The sequence below is a fragment of the Hyperolius riggenbachi genome, chromosome 10, assembly GCF_040937935.1.
Source record: "Hyperolius riggenbachi isolate aHypRig1 chromosome 10, aHypRig1.pri, whole genome shotgun sequence".
In the NCBI taxonomy this organism is placed as follows: domain Eukaryota; kingdom Metazoa; phylum Chordata; class Amphibia; order Anura; family Hyperoliidae; genus Hyperolius; species Hyperolius riggenbachi.
Window position 1 is genome coordinate 293,694,458 of NC_090655.1, and position 22,717 is coordinate 293,717,174.

The window sequence follows — 22,717 nt, forward strand, 5'->3', positions numbered from 1 at the left end:
AATGAGGCATTTGACCTATATGCAGGAATGTGGATGTTTACAAAACATGGCTGATGTTTATTGTTCCATGCCCAGGTCAGGGAGACCTGCGGCCTTGTTCAGAGAACAGCTTCTTGGTATGTTCTAGTTCTGCTGACAGAACTGCAGATTTTCTCTGTAAGAGAAAATCCTCTTTAAGGGCCGATCTGCACTGCAAGCCTTTTTGACTAACTCAGTCCCAATAACTGAGGCCTACTTAAATTATAACAATCCCCCCTAAAAAGGCTTGATCTGCAGATCCCAACTTCTGAACCTAACCGTACCTGGTTTCTTTTCTTTATGTTTCACTTTTCGATGTTCGTGCTCACACACCTTCTCTGCTCTCGGTGGTTACCCCTTGAAGAGAGAGAGCACGACCTCTTGGTCTTCCTGTAACCAGGCTCTCTGGGGAGGCCCTACTTCTAAGTCCCTCTATACCACATGCTCAGCATTTGTGTCCCTTGTGTATCACTCACAAACTTGCATGACCACAGAAAAGTGAAACTTGGGTGTTTGTTACTCAATGGTGCAGTGCCAGGTGCCTTCTAAAAGAGCGCCTTTATACAATCAGCTCCATCACCGGTACTACTAAACCTATACCCATAACCCTGTATATCCCTTAATTTAAACTATTGGTTCATGAGATTGTTTATGAGGCACCAATCTCTGGACCAGGTTAATTTGTTTTACGTAATTTTAACCCGCAACCTCACCTGGATAACGATGCCTAAAGTTGTCATCCCCATCCAGACGACCAGTGGGTGTAGAAAGAACTTTGGAACTGCAGAGGCCCAGTCCGAGTGTCCCTGGAACATCACCGGAAACCTTTTCCACCAGGTCAGACTGGAACTCACCTGCTCATTTTTGTGTTCTACCTCGTTAAGATCACCTGTATCATGGTGAAATCTTACCTCTAAGTTAGTGTACTGTTTGTTTAACCTTTGTAACAAAATGTGGTCGTCTTGGATCAACCCCTGTTCCCCTTTGTCCCATGTTGTGTTCTCTTTCCGGACGGGAACTACCCGTGAAACTTTGCACTTTAGAGTTCTCTTAACAATTTGAGAAACAACGTCATCCAACCTGGATGACTGGATCCATATGGGATCTCCGCTCCCACAATATGTTCCCCTTGGAAACTCCCCCTTCTCGGAACAATTATGAGTATATACCTTGAATGTATCATTAGACCTTATGTTAAAAAAACAAACCTTTCCTTCAGCCACCGGAGCTATCGGTTGGGCTTCAGGGTGGATCTTTTGAATGGTAGCCTCGCATTCTGCGTTATTGAGTCCGCAGGCTTCTTCACTAAATTTGACTTGCCCCGGCCAACGCAGGTACTTCTGCAAGACTTGCCCGCATGAGGACAACTCTACTTGCTTCACCTCCCTGTCTAGCACCAAAAAAGGTTGACCTCTCAGGTCCTGGTGTAAGACACGGGTTGAGGTGGGAACTAAGGAAGTGGCGGTGCCTAAAGGAATGTTGCACCGTTTCCATTTGTTCACCCAAACATCTCGAAGCTGCCATGCAAAAGATCCTTCTCCAGAAAAATTAATATACCTCCCCTTGTCCAATCTCAGTTGTACAGGATCTTCTAGCATCTCCCTTACAAAATATGTCCCCAGCTGTCCTGATTGGACCTCTTCCCCCCTTACGTCCTGAGGCACACTATGTACCTGAGGTCGGGAAGACTGTACTCTCTGCAATCTTTCAATTAAGAGTACCTCTTCACTTACCCAACTAGCATGAGGATAAGCGGCTGCATATGGACTGTGTAATATTGTCCCCTGTTGTGACCCGTGTAGTGTGGATGGGGTTCCCTGTGTGGGCTTTCCCTCCCCCGGGACCGCTCTCCCCACCCTCTTTGTCACCTGGAAATGTGGCTTGATCTCGATTTTTACTTCTTGTTTCGAGAACCACCCACCCTTGGCTTTCCAGCCTTTACGTGTGTATAGTTGTTTCAGATGCACTCTCTGTTGGTAGCTCCAGAGTGTGATGTTGTCCCCTGCGTCTCTCTGGTAAGAGAATTGACGCCTCCTGCTCGTTCCTCTCCAATCTGGAACCATCTCACTCTGCATAACCAAGACAAGGTACCCCTGAATCACACACTCCACCTTTTGCATGTACCCATTGTACTGCAATGTACCTTTTAACAAACCTTTGGATCGGTGCATTGATTCTGGGAGTGTGGCATTCAATAGCAGATTTACACTGCCATTCAATTCCCACTGCCCGCACACCTGACCCTTCAGACCTTTCACCCACATTGTGCCATGAAATTTGTTTTCTCCTGGCACAAGTGCTCTTTTCCTCCGTCCCTGCATGGTCCATCTGTGCCAAGCGGAGGGAGGTGTGAAAGGATCAGTACCTTTGTCACCAAACATTAACATGCTTGGGCCTTGCATTCTCATTAACCCCTTATTATACATGAGAATGTCCTCTCTTCGTTCTCCTAGGACAAAATGGCAACCTAGGATCACCATCAGCACGGTACTCTTCATTATAAAAGCACCACCTTGGGAAAGAAAAACATTAGCACTTTGCACTATGCTTTACTCAGTCACTTTTTTTAGTCGTTTTCCGATCTCAGGAACCTCGGTTTTTAGTCTCTTTCCAATTTCAGGAATCTCGTGTTTTAGTCTCTTTCCAATTTCAGGAATCTCGTGTTTTAGTCTCTTTCCAATTTCAGGAATCTCGTGTTTTTCCAAACTTAGATTGGCATCTGGAACCTTTCGCGTATCCGACTGACATCTCCATCTTTGCTGCCAGCACTGCAGCTGTCTCAATTCCATATTGCCCAACTCCTGAAATCAAAATACAAACAAATCAATTCTTATTAATGATTTGGGATTCGCCCTGCGGCTTGTACTCTGTACACTTTAAATTGATCAATATATATCGTAATTGATCTCGTTGCTTTATGGTTCTCATGAACTCTGTTTACTCTTATTGGTAGATTGGAGTTAAACTTCACCCCCCCACCTCAGTACTATCCTCAGTACTTACCTGTTTAACCTCCCTGGTGGTTTATTTATTTTGCCAGGGAGGCTGCAATGTGGTTTTTTTTTTAATAAAGAAAAAAATATTTCATGCAGCCAACTGAAAGTTGGCTGCATGAAAGCCCACTAGAGGGCGCTCCTGAACCGTACTTTCGATCGCCTCCGGCAATCGAAAGTAACAAGATAGGCCGCAATGAGCGGCCTATCTTGTTTCGCTTTCCTCGTCGCCATGGCGACGAGCGGAGTGACGTCATGGACGTCAGTCGACGTCCTGACGTCAGAGCCGCCCGATCCAGCCCCTAGCGCCGGCCGGAACTGTTTGTTCCGGCTGCGCTGGGCTCGGGCGGCTGGGGGGACTCTCTTTCGCCGCTGCACGCGGCGGATCGCCGCGGAGCGGCGGCGATCGGGCAGCACACGCGGCTGGCAAAGTGCCAGCTGCGTGTGCTGCTTTTTTCAGAACTAAAATCGGCCCAGCAGGGCCTGAGCGGCGACCTCCGGCGGCATACCCCGAGCTCAGCTCGGGATTACCGCCAAGGAGGTTAAAATATGCTCCAGCGGACTTCACCTCTGGAAGCTCTCACCTCATTGCAGCTCACTCCACATCCCCCATTATCTGTCCATGCGCGGCCGTCGCATGCACAGATTACGGATGCCACACCTGTTGCTGCTTTGCAGGTGAGCCTGCAATGCTCTTACTCATTTTCGCATTAACTTATCTAGAACTTCCTCGCGATACCAGCTCTGCTAGAAGTTCTGTGTGTTGTACCCTCTGATCAATGTTTGCCGTGCCACTACCTAAACTACAAAAAAAATGGCTGCCTCCCTGTAGGAAGGAGCACTTTGCACTTAAACTACACAGGGTGCAGGGCTAAGCATACCAGCGTCACATGCCTGTATGCAGATCCCTGAATGCCCACGTGATAGGTAGTCATATGGCAAACACAGGACTGATACACTGTCACTCTGTAAATCGCAATTCTATCATCTGTCTAATTGCCTCATGAACTGCTGTCAGTTCTTGTTCTTTGTGCTACAATTGTAAGGAGCTGGAAAAAACATATTTGACCAATCAGTGGACGGAAAAAAAACACACAAAAAAACAGCCCCTGCCCAGCATAGACCTCTCAGTCAAGCTCTGGCCCTGTCCACGACAAAAACCGTAAAAAAAAACGTTACCGCTCTGCAGCAACGGAAACCCGGATTGGTCAACTCCCTTTTTTCCAACTCCGGCACCCCCTTGCTGCACTGTTGGGAACTCATGCAACACCCATGAAGGTGCCCCACTTACAGGAATAATCCCATAAGCAACTCAGTACAGACCCATTTCTGATCTGCGCTGTTTCTTGTCTCCCTGCACCTAGCTGGGAAACATTTCCTATCCGTGACCCTGCTAGTCTTACGGCAATAGCTCGGTGCACATATTCTGGCATTCCTTTCCATGGACTCAGGCCATGGGGAAATATTTTGAAATCCGAGACACACAGTAGAATGTCTCTGTATTTCTACCCCCCTTCCTTTCAGCTGCTCTGCCCGGAGCCGCGAGCACAGCCTGACGTGACGTCGATCCCCCAGCCCCTCCTCCCCCCTGCCATGACGTGTGGGAGCCATGACTCTTGGGGGCGGGCCCTCTCCACTGCCGCCATTTTGAGTCCTAGACTGCCAGCTAAGATGGCTGCTATCAATCTCCCGTAGCAACCCTTTAATCCTATACACATTAGGAGAGAAACAAAAGCAACCTAACAAACATGTTATGCATAATTACACAGCATCTATCCACAGTGCAGAGTAAAAAGACACAAAAAAAAAAAATCAGCATTTCGCCACATACATTCCTGGATGTCCGTAAAAACCTGAGGAGAAATCCTTTTTCCCAGCTATCACCCCGGGACATGGAAAACTCCCTCTCTACACGAATCATCTGCAGCTTATCTCAGCCATAACTCAGAACTACGAAAACGCGCAGCATAACTACTTAAATTATAACAAGAGGCAGCGTGGTAGGAAGAGAGGGGGAGGGAGGCAGCGTAGTAGGAAGAGAGGGGGAGGGAGGCAGCGTGGTAGGAAGAAAGGGGGAGAAAGGCAGCGTGGTAGGAAGAGAGGGGGAGAGAGGCAGCGTGGTAGGAAGAGAGGGGGAGAGAGGCAGCGTGGTAGGAAGAGAGGGGGAGAGAGGCAGCGTGGTAGGAAGAGAGGGGGAGAGAAGCAGCGTGGTAGGAAGAGAGGGGGAGAGAGGCAGCGTGGTAGGAAGAGAGGGGGAGAGAGGCAGCGTGGTAGGAAGAGAGGGGGAGAGAAGCAGCGTGGTAGGAAGAGAGGGGGAGAGAGGCAGCGTGGTAGGAAGAGAGGGGGAGAGAGGCAGCGTGGTAGGAAGAGAGGGGGAGAGAGGCAGCGTGGTAGGAAGAGAGGGGGAGAGGGGCAGCGTGGTAGGAAGAGAGGGGGAGAAAGGCAGCGTGGTAGGAAGAGAGGGAGAGAGAGGCAGCGTGGTAGGAAGAGAGGGGGAGAGAGGCAGCGTGTTAGGAAGAGAGGGGGAGAGGGGCAGCGTGGTAGAAAGAGAGGGGGAGAGAGGCAGCGTGGTAGAAAGAGAGGGGGAGAGGGGCAGCGTGGTAGGAAGAGAGGGGGAGAGGGGCAGCGTGGTAGGAAGAGAGGGGGAGAGGGGCAGCGTGGTAGGAAGAGAGGGGGAGAGGGGCAGCGTGGTAGGAAGAGAGGGGGAGAGAGGCAGCGTGGTAGAAAGAGAGGGGGAGAGAGGCAGCGTGGTAGGAAGAGAGGGGGAGAGAGGCAGTGTGGTAGGAAGAGAGGGGGAGAGAGGCAGAGTGGTAGGAAGAGAGGGGGAGAGAGGCAGTGTGGTAGGAAGAGAGGGGGAGAGAGGCAGCATGGTAGGAAGAGAGGGAGAGAGAGGCAGCATGGTAGGAAGAGAGGGGGAGAGAGGCAGAATTGTAGGAAGAGAGGGGGAGAGAGGCAGCGTGGTAGGAGGAGAGGGGGAGAGAGGGGAAGAGAGGGGGAGAGAGGCAGCGTGGTAGGAAGAGAGGGGGAGAGAGGCAGCGTGGTAGGAAGAGAGGGGGAGAGAGGCAGCGTGGTAGGAAGAGAGGGGGAGAGAGGCAGTGTGGTAGGAAGAGAGAGGGGGAGAGAGGCAGCATGGTAGGAAGAGAGGGGGAGAGAGAGAAGTTTAGTAAGTTATGATCAGAGAGCGGGAGAGGAATATTAGTGAAACCAGTGACATTAATGTCAGAAACACCTGATCTGCTGCATGCTTGTTCAGGGGCTATGGTTAAAAGCATTAGAGGCAGATGATCAGCAGAATAGCCAGGTAACTGGTATTGTTTATAAGGTAATAAATATGGCAGCCTCCATATCCCTCTCGCTTCAGTTTTCCTTTAAGATTCCTAAGCTTTGGGAGTTAAGAGATGAATTTCACGTTACATACTTTTAATCAACACGATTGTAATATGCAAATTAGAGGAGTCTGTGGAATCCTAAACTGAGGAGTCGGAGGATTTTTATACTGACTCCACAGCCCTGCTTCCTCCAGCCAGGTGAGGACTGTGAGCTCCATCTTCCCTGGCCGTGTCCTTGTCACGCTCTGCGCAGTGGTGGCCAGTCATGCTCTTCTGCATTGCCCAATCATGTGTGTGCCCCCATCATCGTGCTCCCGTGGCTGGAAGCATTCTGCGTGGCCTGGCCATGTGTGCCCCCATCATCGTGCTCCCGTGGCTGGAAGTGTTCTGTGTGGCCTGGTCATGTGTGTGCCCCCATCATCGTGCTCCCGTGGCTGGAAGCATTCTGCGTGGCCTGGCCATGTGTGCCCCCATCATCGTGCTCCCGTGGCTGGAAGCATTCTGCGTGGCCTGGCCATGTGTGTGCCCCCATCATCGTGCTCCCGTGGCTGGAAGCATTCTGCGTGGCCTGGCCATGTGTGTGCCCCCATCATCGTGCTCCCGTGGCTGGAAGTGTTCTGTGTGGCCTGGCCATGTGTGTGCCCCCATCATCGTGCTCCCGTGGCTGGAAGTGTTCTGTGTGGCCTGGTCATGTGTGTGCCCCCATCATCGTGCTCCCGTGGCTGGAAGCATTCTGCGTGGCCTGGCCATGTGTGTGCCCCCATCATCGTGCTCCGGTGGCTGGAAGCATTCTGCGTGGCCTGGCCATGTGTGCGCCCCCATCATCGTGTTCCTGTGGCTGGAAGCATTCTGCGTGGCCTGGCCATGTGTGTGCCCCCATCATCGTGCTCCCGTGGCTGGAAGTGTTCTGTGTGGCCTGGCCATGTGTGTGCCCCCATCATCGTGCTCCCGTGGCTGGAAGTGTTCTGTGTGGCCTGGTCATGTGTGTGCCCCCATCATCGTGCTCCCGTGGCTGGAAGCATTCTGCGTGGCCTGGCCATGTGTGTGCCCCCATCATCGTGCTCCCGTGGCTGGAAGTGTTCTGTGTGGCCTGGCCATGTGTGTGCCCCCATCATCGTGCTCCCGTGGCTGGAAGTGTTCTGTGTGGCCTGGTCATGTGTGTGCCCCCATCATCGTGCTCCCGTGGCTGGAAGCATTCTGCGTGGCCTGGCCATGTGTGTGCCCCCATCATCGTGCTCCGGTGGCTGGAAGCATTCTGCGTGGCCTGGCCATGTGTGCGCCCCCATCATCGTGTTCCTGTGGCTGGAAGTGTTCTGTGTGGCCTGGTCATGTGTGTGCCCCCATCATCGTGCTGCGGTGGCTGGAAGCATTCTATGTGGCCTGGCCATGTGTGTGCCCCATCATCGTGCTCTCGTGGCTGGAAGCATTCTATGTGGCCTGGCCACGTGTGTGCCCCCATCATCGTGCTCCCGTGGCTGGAAGCATTCTGCGTGGCCTGGCCATGTGTTTGCCCCCATCATCGTGCTCCCGTGGCTGGAAGCATTCTGCGTGGCCTGGCCATGTGTGTGCCCCCATCATCGTACTCCCGTGGCTGGAAGCATTCTATGTGGCCTGGCCATGTGTGTGCCCCCATCATCGTGCTCCCGTGGCTGGAAGCGTTCTGCGTGGCCTGGCCTGGCCATGTGTGTCCCCATCATCGTGCTCCCGTTGCTGGATGCGTTCTGCGTAGCCTGGCCATGTATGTCCCCATCATTGTGCTCCCGTGGCTGGAAGCATTCTGCGTGGCCTGGCCATGTGTGTGCCCCCATCATCGTACTCCCGTGGCTGGAAGCATTCTGCGTGGCCTGGCCATGTGTGTCCCCATCATCGTGCTCCCGTGGCTGGAGGCATTCTGTGTGGCCTGGCCATGTGTGTGCCCCCATCATCGTGCTCCCGTGGCTGGAAGCATTCTGTGTGGCCTGGCCATGTGTGTGCCCCCATCATCGTGCTCCTGTGGCTGGAAGCGTTCTGCATGGCCTGGCCATGTGTGTGCCCCCATCATCGTGCTCCCGTGGCTGGAAGCGTTCTGTGCAGAAATTGAATTTACAAGAAACTGATAATGTTGAATTTATAAATATCCCATTGTTGATGCAATATTCCCAACAATATCGATGTCACTTCTAGGTGGTCAGTTGGCCGAAGAAGGAGACACAACCCCAGTATAATGAGAGTTTATTGCATGTGAGACTTATAATGCAGGTACAGATATAGATCCGCTGCAGGAAGCAGCATGTCACACATTTCCACAGTGTAAAACATAAACCACAAACAATCATCACAATGAATGAGTACCTAGTCTCAGTGCAGGGCAGTTTCTAGGCTAAATTGCACCCAGCGCGAGGATGTAAAAATTGCACGCACCCCCCCACCCCCCTGTGGAGGCAGGTATAGGTGCCCGTAGTATAGGTTAGCCAGGTCTAGTGGCACCCAGTATAGGTTAGCCAGCTATAGGTCCCCCCAGTATAGATACATCATCATTTCATGCTCTCACAATGTATATCAAAATGTATTAAAGATATACCACATAATTAAATAACCCCAGTATAGGTAGCCAGTCATAGGTGCCACCAGTATAGGTTAGATAAGCAGGTGCCCCAGTATAGGTTAGATAGGTAGGTGCCACCAGATTAGGTTATATAGGTAGGTGCCCCAGTATAGCTTAGATAGGTAGGTGCCCCAGTATAGCTTAGATAGGTAGGTGCCACAGTATATGTTAGATAGGTAGGTGCCCCTTGAATAGGTTATATAGGTAGGTGCCCGCAGTATAGGTTATATAGGTAGGTGCCCCAGTATAGGTTAGATAGGTAGGTGCCCCAGAATAGGTTAGATAGGTAGGTGCCCCAGTATAGCTTAGATAGGTAGGTGCTCACAGTATACTTTAGATAGGTAGGTGCCCCCAGTATAGCTTAGCTAGGTAGGTGCCCCCAGTACAGGTTAGATAGGTAGGTGCCCCAGTATAGCTTAGATAGGTAGGTGCCCAAAGTATACCTTTGATAGGTAGGTGCCCCCAGTATAGGTTAGATAGGTAGGTGCCCCCAGTATAGGTTAGATAGGTAGGTGCCCCTTGAATAGGTTAGATAGGTAGGTGCCCGCAGTATAGGTTAGATAGATAGGTGCCTCCAGTATAGGTTAGATAAGTAGGTGCCCCAGTATAGGTTAAATAGGTAGGTGCTACCAGTATAGGTTAAATAGGTAGGTGCTACCAGTATAGGTTAGATAGATAGGTACCCCAGAATAGGTTAGATAGATAGGTGCCCCAGTATAGCTTAGATAGGTAGGTGCCCAAAGTATACTTTTGATAGGTAGGTGCCCCCAGTATAGGTTAGATAGGTAGGTGCCCTTAGTATAGATTAGATAGGAAGGTGCCGCAGTATAGCTAGATAGGTAGGTGCCACAGTATAGCTTAGATAGGTAGGTGCCCCCAGTATAGGTTAGCTAGGTAGGTGCCCCCAGTATAGGTTAGCTAGGTAGGTGCCCCCAGTATAGGTTAGCTAGGTAGGTGCCCCAGTATAGCTTAGCAAGGTAGGTATCACAGTATAGGTTAGATAGGTAGGTGCCTATATATAAACTGAATATAATGATTGCAGTCTGTATATATAACAATAGTCGGTGGAATCCTAAACTGAGGAGCCGGAGTCGGTGGATTTTTGTAGCGACTCCACAGCCCTGGCAGCCGCAAAGTGGAGTGATGTGTGGCCACCGTAACTCCCCTCCTGGTGTCTGGACCGACCGTGGCTCCCGTAACACTGGATTCATCAACACAAGAATTTCACGGAGGATATTAATATATAAACTGAAATTAATGTTTCAAAAAACTTTATCAAAAAACATAACATGTATGTCACTAAATTCAGCATGTATAATACACAATGATTTGTAAGTAAAATGATAATTATAACATCAACCCTAAAAATCATGTTAGGCTTAAACTATTACTAACACCCTATGGAGCCAGTCTGTGTATATACCAATAATGTATCTCCTTATTATATACAGAGTGTACACACATAATAAGCAGTGTCTGATATGACTGTAATACCTCCAGCAATCACATCTACTAACATTTCACATCTAACATAGAACTGGTCATCAGAATGTAAGCCAGCAATCACCCAATGTCTCCAAGCCTGAGATTCCCAGCCATGCAGCTATACGCAAAGCCACGCCCCTGCCACAACCCTAACCACGCCCCTGCCACACCCCTAATTACACACCCAGCACACCCCTAATAACACATTCCCAGCCATGCAGCTATACGCAAAGCCACGCCCCTGCCACACGCCTAATTACACCCCTAATCACACATTCCCAGCCATGCAGCTTTATGCAAAGCCACGGCCCTGCCACACCCCTAATTACACCCCCAGCACAACCCTAATCACACATTCCCAGCCATGCAGCTATATGCAAAGCCACGCCCCTTCCACACTCCTAATTACACCCCCAGCACACCTCTAATCACACATTCCCAGCCATGCAGCTCAATGCAAAGCCATGCCCCTGCCACACCCCTAATTACACCCCCAGCACACCTCTAATCACACATTCCCAGCCATGCAGCTCAATGCAAAGCCACGCCCCTGCCACACCCCTCATCACACTTTCCCAGCTGTGCAGCTATACGCAAAGCCACGCCCCTGCCACACCCTTAATTACACCCCCCTAATCACACATTCCCAGCCATGCAGCTATATGCAAAGCCACGCCCCTGCCACACCCCTCATCACACATTCCCAGCTGTGCAGCTATACACAAAAATCTATTAACCCTTCGCACTCTCGCATGCAAATGTTCAAACAATTGCATTCACAGATTCACTCATCCAGGCACAACTGTTATCACTACAGCTAAGTTAAAAGCCGGGGTTTTAGTTCACAGAAGAATGCATTATTATGCTTAGTCACCTATACTGCGCAGAAGTACCCAGGTAAACATAGGTGTCCTAACTCTGGCCCTGTAACATGCATAGTGCAGACCTGCAAACATTCATTGCATCAAACCTATCAATGCATGTCTGTAGGGATAACAGTTGTGCCTGGATGAGTGAATCTGTGAATGCATTTGTTTGAACATTTGCATGAGAGAGTGTTATTGTCCTAACTAGAGGCGATGTGCCTGGATATATGTATTTTTTTCAGCTATACACAAAGCCACGCCCATGCCACACCCCTAATTACACCCCCAGCACTCCCCTATTCACACATTCCCAGCCATGCAGCTATATGCAAAGCCACGCCCCTGCCACACCCCTAATTACACCCCCACCACAACCCTAATCACACATTCCCAGCCATGCAGCTATACACAGAGCCACGCCCCTGCCACACCCCTAATTACACCCCCAGCACTCCCCTAATCACACATTCCCAGCCATGCAGCTATATGCAAAGCCACGCCCCTGCCACACCCCTAATTACACCCCCACCACAACCCTAATCACACATTCCCAGCCATGCAGCTATACACAAAGCCACGCCCCTGCCACACCCCTAATTACACCCCCAGCACTCCCCTAATCACACATTCTCAGCCATGCAGCTATATGCAAAGCCACACCCCTGCCACACCCCCAGCACACCCCTAATCACACATTCCCAGCCATGCAGCTATATGCCAAGCCACGCCCCTGCCACACCCCTAATTACACCTACAACACACACCTAATCACACATTCCCAGCCATGCAGCTATACACAAAGCCACACCCCTGCCACACCCCTAATTACACCCCCAGCACTCCCCTAATCACACATTCCCAGCCATGCAGCTATATGCAAAGCCACACCCCTGCCACACCCCTAATTACACCCCCAGCACTCCCCTAATCACACATTCCCAGCCATGCAACTATACACAAAGCCACGCCCCTGCCACACCCCTAATTACACCCCCAGCACTCCCCTAATCACACATTCCCAGCCATGCAGCTATCCACAAAGCCACGCCCCTGCTACAACCCTAACCACACCCCCAGCACAACCCTAGTCACACATTTCCAGCCATGGGGGCTGGCGGCGGGGGACCAGAGGATCCTGAGTGATTGCTAGGGCACAGAATGGCTGCAGGGGGCTGGCGGCAGGGCCGGAGGATCTGCAAGTGATTGCTAGGGCACAGGACGGCTGCAAGGGGCTGGCGGCAGGGGACAGGAGGATCTGTGAGTGACTGCGAGGGCACAGGACGGCTGCAGGGGGCTGGCGGCGGGGGACAGGAGGAGTCGCGAGTGATTGCTAGGGCACAGGACCGCTGCAGGGGGCTGGTGGCAGGGGACAGGAGGAGTCGCGAGTGATTGCTAGGGCACAGGACAGCTGCAGGGGGCTGGCGTTGGGGGACAGGAGGATCTGTGAGTGACTGCGAGGGCACAGGACGGCTGCAGGGGGCTGGCGGCGGGGGACAGGAGGAGTCGCGAGTGATTGCTAGGGCACAGGACCGCTGCAGGGGGCTGGAGGCAGGGGACAGGAGGAGTCGCGAGTGATTGCTAGGGCACAGGACAGCTGCAGGGGGCTGGCGGCGGGAGACAGGAGGATCAGTGAGTGATTGCTAGGGCACAGGATGGCTGCAGGGGGCTGGCGGGGGGGGGGGGGGGACCGGAGGATCAGTGAGTGACTGGGAGGGCACAGGACGGCTGCAGGGGGCTGGCGGCGGGGGACAGGAGGATCAGTGAGTGACTGCGAGGGCACAGGGTGGCTGCAGGGGGCTGGCGGCGGCGGACAGAAGGATCAGTGAGTGATTGCTAGGGCACAGGATGGCTGCAGGGGGCTGGCGGCGGGGGACTGGAGGATCAGTGTTTGATTGCTAGGGCACAGGACGGCTGCAGGGGGCTGGCGGCGGGGACAGGAGGATCAGTGTGTGATTGCTAAGGCACAGGACAGCTGCAGGGGGCTGGCAGCGGGGGACCGGAGGATCAGTGAGTGTATGCTAGGGCACAGGATGGCTGCAGGGGGCTGGCGGCCGGGGACCGGAGGATCAGTGAGTGACTGCAAGGGCACAGGGTGGCTGCAGGGGGCTGGCGGCGGGGGACAGAAGGATCAGTGAGTGATTGCTAGGGCACAGGATGGCTGCAGGGGGCTGGCGGCGGGGGACCGGAGGATCAGTGAGTGACTGCAAGGGCACAGGGTGGCTGCAGGGGGCTGGCGGCGGGGGACAGAAGGATCAGTGAGTGATTGCTAGGGCACAGGATGGCTGCAGGGGGCAGGCGGCGGGGGACCGGAGGATCCACGAGTGATTGCGAGGACACAGGACCGCTGCAGGGGGCTGGTGGCAGGGGACAGGAGGAGCCGCGAGTGATTGCTAGGGCACAGGACGGCTGCAGGGGACTGGTGGCAGGGGACAGGAGGAGTCGCGAGTGATTGCTAGGGCACAGGACGGCTGCAGGGGGCTGGCGGCGGGGACCGGAGGATCCATGAGTGACTGTGAGGGCACAGGACGGCTGCAGGGGGCTGGCGGTGGGGGACAGGAGGATCTGTGAGTGACTGCGAGGGCACAGGACGGCTGCAGGGGGCTGGTGGCGGGGGACAGGAGGAGCCGCGAGTGATTGCGAGGGCACAGGACGGCTTCAGGGGACTGGTAGATGCTCCAGATAAGTGAAACTATTTTTTTTTTAGGGTTAAAGAGAATCCGAGACGGGGTTCTATGACTGCAATCCACATACAGAGGCTGGGTCTGTCTATACAGCCCAGCCTCTGTTGCTATTTCAAACCCCCCTAACTTCCCCCTGCGCTCTGTAATCAGATATAAATCACAGCAGCGCTGCTGACACACAGCTTGTCAGAGCAGGCTGTGTTTACATCAGTAGTGTCACTCTGCCGCTCCCCCCGCCTCCTGCAGAGCTCCGGTCCCCGCCCGCGTCCCTTCCCTCGCCGCAGATTGGAGGGAAGGGACGCGGGCGGGGACCGGAGCTCTGCAGGAGGCGGGGGGAGCGGCAGAGTGACAGAACTGATGTAAACACAGCCTGCACAGCACGGCTGTGATTTATGTCTGATTACAGAGCGCAGGGGGAAGTTAGGGGGGATTGAAATAGCAACAGAGGCTGGGCTGTATAGACAGATCCAGCCTCTGTATGTGGATTGCATTCATAGAACCCCGCCTCGGATTCTCTTTAAGGTTACTTTTAAAGAGAAGATGAACATGATCTCCAGCAGAAAACTGAACTGAATAAAGCCCTTTATGTCATCATGTCACCTCAGGTCAGGGAGTTTAATGCTTTACAAACCGAAGCACTGAGCAGCATGAAAGAGTCCTCTGGATTCTGGGTAAATTTGCTGCCATGTGCCTCTAGCAAGAGATAATAGGAACACTGATGGCCAAACATTTCCCACACTCAGAGCAGTAATAGAGCTTCTCCCCAGTGATGAGAGAGGGATAAGCGGAACTGAGCAAGCCTGTTATTGGCTGCTGCACCCCCCCCCTCCATCCTCCCTACTGCCTGCTATGCTGGGGAGATGGAGAGCAGTGTGCTGTGGCCGCTTCAGGTTCACTGGAGGCAAAGCTGTTTCACTGACCCTTACTTATCACCAGTGTGAGATCTCTCATGTCTGGTAAGATGTGATTTCCTTCCAAAACATTTCCCACACTCAGCACATGAATATGGCTTCTCACCAGTGTGAGATCTCTCATGACTAACAAGGTGTGATTTATGTGTAAAACATTTCCCACACTCAGCACATGAAAAGGGCTTCTCACAAGTGTGAGATTTCTCATGACTAACAAGCTGTGATTTATGTGTAAAACATTTCCCACACTCAGTACATGAATAGGGCTTCTCACCAGTGTGACATCTCTCATGCCTGACAAGATCTGCTTTCCACACAAAACATTTCCCACACTCAGCACATGAATGTGGCTTCTTACCAGTGTGAGTTCTCCCATGTTTGACAAAAGATGATTTAAGAACAAAACATTTCCCGCACTCAGCACATGCATAGGGCTTCTCCCCAGTGTGGGATCTCTCATGGCTGACAAGGTGTTCTTTATATGCATAGCATTGCCCACACTCAGCACATGAATAAGGCTTCTCACCAGTGTGAATTCTCTCATGACAGATAAGGTTTGATTTCTGTGCAAAACATTTCCCACACTCAGCACATGAATATGGTTTCTCACCAGTGTGAGATCTCTCATGTATGACAAGTTCTGATTTATACACAAAACATTTCCCACACTCAGCACATGAATAGGGCTTCTCCCCAGTGTGAGATCTCTCATGTAAGACAAGGTGTGATTTCCATACAAAACATTTCCCACACTCAGCACATGAATATGGTTTCTCACCAGTGTGAGATCTCTCATGTATGACAAGTTCTGATTTATACACAAAACATTTCCCACACTCAGCACATGAATAGGGCTTCTCCCCAGTGTGAGATCTCTCATGTAAGACAAGGTGTGATTTCCATACAAAACATTTCCCACACTCAGCACATGAATATGGCTTCTCCCCAGTGTGAGATCTCTCATGTACGACAAGGTGTGATTTCTGTACAAAACATTTCCCACACTCAGCGCATGAATGGGGTTTCTCTCCCGTGTGAGCTCTCTTATGTTTATCAAGATGTGTTTTCCGTGCAAAGCTTTTCCCACACTCAGCACATAAATAGGGCTTTTCACCAGTGTGAGATCTCTCATGTCTGATGAGATGTGATTTTTGGGCAAAACATTTCCCACACTCAGCACATGAATAGGGCTTCTCACAAGTGTGAGATCTCTCATGTCTGATGAGATGTGATTTTTGGGCAAAACATTTCCCACACTCAACACAAGAATAGGGCTTCTCACCAGTGTGGGATCTCTCATGAATAACAAGCATTGATTTCCGTCCAAAGCATTTCCCACACTCAGCACATGGATAGGGCTTCTCACCAGTGTGAGATCTCTCATGACTACGTACCTCTGATTTACGTACAAAACATTTCCCGCACTCAGCACATGAATAGCGCTTCACACCAGTGTGAGATCTCTCATGAATAACAAGCATTGATTTCCGTCCAAAGCATTTCCCACACTCAGAACATGGATAGGGCTTCTCACCAGTGTGAGATCTCTCATGTATGACCAGATAGGATTTATGTACAAAAATTTTCCCACACTCTGCACATGAATAGGATTTCCCAGTAGTGTGAGATTTCTCATGAGTGACAAGCTGTGATTTCCCCATAAAACATTTCCCACACATGGAACAGGAATAAGACCCTCCAGCAGGGGGAGAGCTGTGCTGGGTATGAGGCCCCTCAGGGTTAGACAGGTGAGGCGAGTCTGGGGGAATATTTGGGGTGACCAGGATATCTGCAGGAGACTCTTGTCCAGTGACATCATCATCCGTTGTACAGTCTGTGGATACAGAGAGACGAGTCTCTGAGAGGTTCCTGATGCCGGGACTCCGTGCTGCAAATAGAGAAACATCATCACTTCCTGTTAGAGAATTCTGAGGGGAGGAGCAATTATCATTAGGGAGGGTCAGTGAGCTGCTGATAATTCCAAGTTGGTGCAAAGTTTATGCAGATTAGAAATGGACCAGATGCAGCAGTTGCATAACTTTGCATATTATTAGCATACAATTTGCACCATCTCAGAGTTCTCTGCATGTCACTGACCCTCCCTGCAGCTAAAGCATTGGCCATACATGGAAAGCAGTAAATTGTAGAGCTTGATGAGACAATGGCAGCAATGTGTGACTCCTGTGACAACAGACCTATATGTACTTATAGCAAGAGATCTGTGTTATGTTTGTAGAGCAATGTGGTGTCACTTACACATTCTTATTACCATTGTATCCTCGTGTCACTCACATGCCCCTTGTAATGTCCCTTTATCTCTCTCTTGTCCCCAATTGTGCAAATAAAGATATTGTGACGTTACAAAACACTAAATTATAGGAGCTGCGAGGTGGAGGAATTATCCATTTATGTCATGGAGATCCCAAACCACTAATACTGCTGTAGCTGGATGTACATACATACATATATACTCCTATACATAAGTCACCCCTACTGTGACCAATCTGTGTACAGTAATGTACAGTGACCATTATCAGCTTATTACAGGCCAGTAACACTAAGTCACTGCCTACTGTGACCAATCTGTGTACTGTAATGTACAGTGACCATTATCAGCTTATTACAGGCCGGTAACACTAAGTCACCCCTACTGTGACCAATCTGTGTACAGTAATGTGCAGTGACCATTATCAGCTTATTACAGGCCGGTAACACTAAGTCACCAGTACTGTGATCAATCTGTGTACAGTAATGTACAGTGACCATTATCAGCTTATTACAGGCCAGTAACACTAAGTCACCCTTACTTTGACCAATCTGTGTACAGTAATGTACAGTGACCATTATCAGCTTATTACAGGCCGGTAACACTAAGTCACCCCATACGGTGACCAATCTGTGTACAGTAATGTACAGTGACCATTATCAGCTTATTACAGGCCGGTAACACTAAGTCACCCCTACTGTGACCAATCTGTGTACAGTAATGTACAGTGACCATTATCAGCTTATTACAGGCCAGTAACACTAAGTCACCCTCTACTGTGACCAATCTGTGCACAGTAATGTACAGTGACCATTATCAGCTTATTACAGGCCAGTAACACTAAGTCACCCCTACTGTGACCAATCAGTGTACAGTAATGTACAGTGACTATTATCACCTTATTACAGGCCGGTAAAACTAAGTCACCCCTGCTGTGACCAATCTGTGTACAGTAATGTACAGTGACCATTATCAGCTTATTACAGGCCAGTAACACTAAGTCACCCCCACTGTGACCAATCTGTGTACAGTAATGTACAGTGCCCATTATCAGCTTATTACAGACCAGTACCACTAAGTCACCCTACTGTGACCAATCTGTGTACAGTAATGTACAGTGACCATTATCAGCTTATTACAGGCCAGTAACACTAAGTCACCCCCACTGTGACCAATCTGTGTACAGTAATGTACAGTGCCCATTATCAGCTTATTACAGACCAGTACCACTAAGTCACCCTACTGTGACCAATCTGTGTACAGTAATGTACAGTAACCATTATTAGCTTATTACAGGCCAGGAACACTAAGTCACCCCTACTGTGACCAATCTGTGTACAGTAATGTACAGTGACCATTATCAGCTTATTACAGGCTGGTAACACTAAGTCACCCCTACTGTGACCAATCTGTGTACAGTAATGTACAGTGACCATTATCAGCTTATTACAGGACAGTAACACTAAGTCACCCCTACTGTGACCAATCTGTGTACAGTAATGTACAGTGACCATTATCAGCTTATTACAGGCCAGTAACACTAAGTCACCCCTACAGTGACCAGTCTGTGTACAGTAATGTACAGTAACCATTATCAGCTTATTACAGGCCAGTAACACTAAGTCACCCCTACTGTGACCAATCTGTGTACAGTAATGTACAGTGACCATTATCAGCTTATTACAGGCTGGTAACACTAAGTCACCCCTACTGTGACCAATCTGTGTACAGTAATGTACAGTGACCATTATCAGCTTATTACAGGACAGTAACACTAAGTCACCCCTACTGTGACCAATCTGTGTACAGTAATGTACAGTGACCATTATCAGCTTATTACAGGCCAGTAACACTAAGTCACCCCTACAGTGACCAGTCTGTGTACAGTAATGTACAGTAACCATTATCAGCTTATTACAGGCCAGTAACACTAAGTCACCCCTACTGTGACCAATCTGTGTACAGTAATGTACAGTGACCATTATCAGCTTATTACAGGCTGGTAACACTAAGTCACCCCTACTGTGACCAATCTGTGTACAGTAATGTACAGTGACCATTATCAGCTTATTACAGGCCAGTAACACTAAGTCACCCCTACTGTGACCAATCTGTGTACAGTAATGTACAGTGACCATTATCAGCTTATTACAGGCCAGTAACACTAACTCACCCCCTACTGTGACCAATCTGCGTACAGTAATGTACAGTGACTATTATCAGCTTATTACAGGCCAGTAACACTAACCCCCCCTACTGTGACCAATCTGTGAGTAATGTGACTGCACAGTATGCCTGTAATGAGGTATAAACACAATACTGAATACTCACTTGTTCTGCCCTCTGTAACATTGTCTTCCTCTTTACTTGTCCCCATCATGTCACCCTCCTCCATAGTCTGCTGATCATTCCTCACATACATCTCTTCTTCTTCCTCTTTACTTGTCCTCATCATGTCTCCCTCCTCCATAGACTGCTGATCACTCCTCGCATACGTCTCCTCTTCTACCTCTTTACATGTCCTCATCATGTCGCCCTCCTCCATAGACAGCTGATCACTCCTCACATATGTCTCTTCTTCTTCCTCTTTACTTGTCCTCATCATGTCACCCTCCTCCATAGACTGCTGATCACTCCTCATATATGTCTCTTCTTCTTCCTCTTTACTTGTCCTCATCATGTCACCCTCCTCCACTGACTGCTGATCACTCCTCACATATGTCTCTTCTTCTTCCTCTTTAATTGTCCTCATCATGCCTCCCTCCTCTATAGACTGCGGATCACTCTTCACATACGTCTCTTCTTCTTCCTCTTTACTTGTCCTCATCATGTCACCCTCCTCCATAGACTGCTGATCACTCCTCTCTTGCTCTCTGAGCTTAGATCTTAGTCCTGTAAAGGATAACAGATTATAGCTGTAGGATATTAGCAGTAATACACAGAGCACAGAAAAGCACATAATTTGCTGGGGGTGATAATCTCCCATAAGCTGTGGTCTCCTGCACATTCAGTACCACAGTCCTCTCTCCCAGTGTGCCTTGCTCATCATCTGGTGCTTCTCTTCTCCTCTCCATGCACACATTCCTGGGAGGGTACAGCAGTGCTGGCAGCGGTTTATGGCTAGCTGCACCAGGTAAGGATTATGTTTTTAATTTTAGACTAGCTAGGGGTCACTGTTGGATATGTTTCACTGTTACATTAGGTTGAGGTTTTAACCCTTTTTTGGACAATTTTCACTGCTTGAATATGCTTCACTTTTTGATATGTTTCACTGCTAGATTAGTGGTTAGTTTCTCTCCTGTAGGGGCACGTCACTGCCATAGGAGAGTCTATTAGGGATAATTTGTGCACAACTTATGCTGAAGCTAGCACCCCTTTACTGTACCTGTTTTGAATGCAAGGTGTGTAATCTGCACGGTATTTGAGCTCTGCATACTTGTGCAGGTAGTCAATTCAGGTGCAGCGTCTGTTTGGAAGCGCTGCCATTTCCTTCTGCTGTACAAAATTTATGTATACACATATTAAACATATCTGCCCATCAGCCCTGAAAGAGGGACACATACGGAGGAAAGAGGGACAGGGGGAGCTGTGTACACACATATTACACAGACCTGTCCATCAGTCCTGAAAGAGGGACACATGTGGAGGAAAGAGGGACAGGTGGAGCTATGCATACACATATTACACAGATCTGTCCATCAGTCCTGAAAGAGGGACACATGAGGAGGAAAGAGGGACAGGGGGAGCTATGTATACACATATTACACAGATCTGTCCATCAGCCCTGAAAGAGGGACACATACGGAGGAAAGAGGGACAGAGGGAGCTATGTATACACATATTACACAGATCTGTCCATCAGTCCTGAAAGAGGGACACATGAGGAGGAAAGTGGGACAGGGGGAGCTATGTATACACATATTACACAGATCTGTCCATCAGTCCTGAAAGAGGGACACATGAGGAGGAAAGAGGGACAGGGGGAGCTATGTATACACATATTACACAGATCTGTCCATCAGTCCTGAAAGAGGGACACATGAGGAGGAAAGAGGGACAGGGGAGCTATGTATACACATATTACACAGATCAGTCCATCAGTCCTGATAGAGGGACACATGACATGAGGAGGAAAGAGGGACAGGGGGAGCTATGTATACACATATTACACAGATCTGTCCATCAGTCCTGAAAGAGGGACACATGAGGTGGAAAGAGGGACAGGAGGAGCTATGTATACACATATTACACAGATCTGTCCATCAGTCCTGAAAGAGGGACACATGAGGGGGAAAGAGGGACAGGGGAGCTATGTATACACATATTACACAGATCTATACATCAGCCCTGAAAGAGGGACACATGAGGAGGAAAGAGGGACAGAGGGAAGCTATGTATACACATATTACACAGATCTGTCCATCAGTCCTGAAAGAGGGACACATACGGAGGAAAGAGGGACAGAGGGAGCTATGTATACACATATTACACAGATCTGTCCATCAGTCCTGAAAGAGGGACACATGAGGAGGAAAGTGGGACAGAGGGAGCTATGTATACACATATTACACAGATCTGTCCATCAGTCCTGAAAGAGGGACACATGAGGAGGAAAGAGGGACAGAGGGAGCTATGTATACACATATTACACAGATTTGTACATCAGTCCTGAAAGAGGGACACATAAGGAGGAAAGAGGGACAGGGGAGCTATGTATACACATATTACACAGATCCATCCATCAGTCCTGAAAGAGAGACACATGAGGAGGAAAGAGGGACAGGGGAGCTATGTATACACATATTACACAGACCTGTCCTTCAGCCCTGAAAGAGGGACACATGCGGAGGAAAGAGGGACACGGGGAGCTATGTATACACATATTGCACAGATCTGTACATCAGTCCTGAAAGAGGGACACATGAGGAGGAAAGAGGGACAGGTGGAGCTATGTATACACATATTGCACAGATCCGTCCATCAGTCCTGAAAGAGGGACACATGAGGGGGGGAAGAGGGACAGGGGGAGCTATGTATACACATATTGTACAGATCCGTCCATCAGTCCTGAAAGAGGGACACATGAGGGGGGAAGAGGGACAGGTGGAGCTATGTATACACATATTGTACAGATCCGTCCATCAGTCCTGAAAGAGGGACACATGAGGGGGGAAGAGGGACAGGTGGAGCTATGTATACACATATTACACAGACCTGTCCATCAGTCCTGAAAGAGGGACACATGAGGAGTAAAGAGGGACAGAGGGAGCTATGTATACACATATTACATAGATCTGTCCATTAGTCCTGAAAGAGGGACAAATGAGGAGGAAAGAGGGACAGAGGGAGCTATGTATACACATATTACACAGATCTGTCCATCAGTCCTGAAAGAGGGACACATGAGGAGGAAAGAGGGACAGGGGGAGCTATGTATACACATATTACACAGCTCTGTCCATCAGTCCTGAAAGAGGAACACATGAGGAGGAAAGAGGAACAGGGGGAGCTATGTATACACATATTACACAGATCTGTCCATCAGTCCTGAAAGAGGGACACATGAGGAGGAAAGAGGGACAGA

At 49.8% G+C, this 22,717-nt stretch overlaps 1 protein-coding gene and 1 pseudogene across 1 annotated transcript in view; both read right to left on the reverse strand.

Annotated features, from left to right (window-relative positions):
* The window catches only part of LOC137535602 (zinc finger protein 585A-like), a 393,680-nt gene that overhangs the window by 184,148 nt on the left and 186,815 nt on the right, over positions 1-22,717 (reverse strand). The gene's annotated exons all lie outside the window — the stretch shown is intronic.
* LOC137535897 (zinc finger protein 850-like) overlaps positions 1-22,717 on the reverse strand; it is an 89,847-nt pseudogene that overhangs the window by 65,807 nt on the left and 1,323 nt on the right.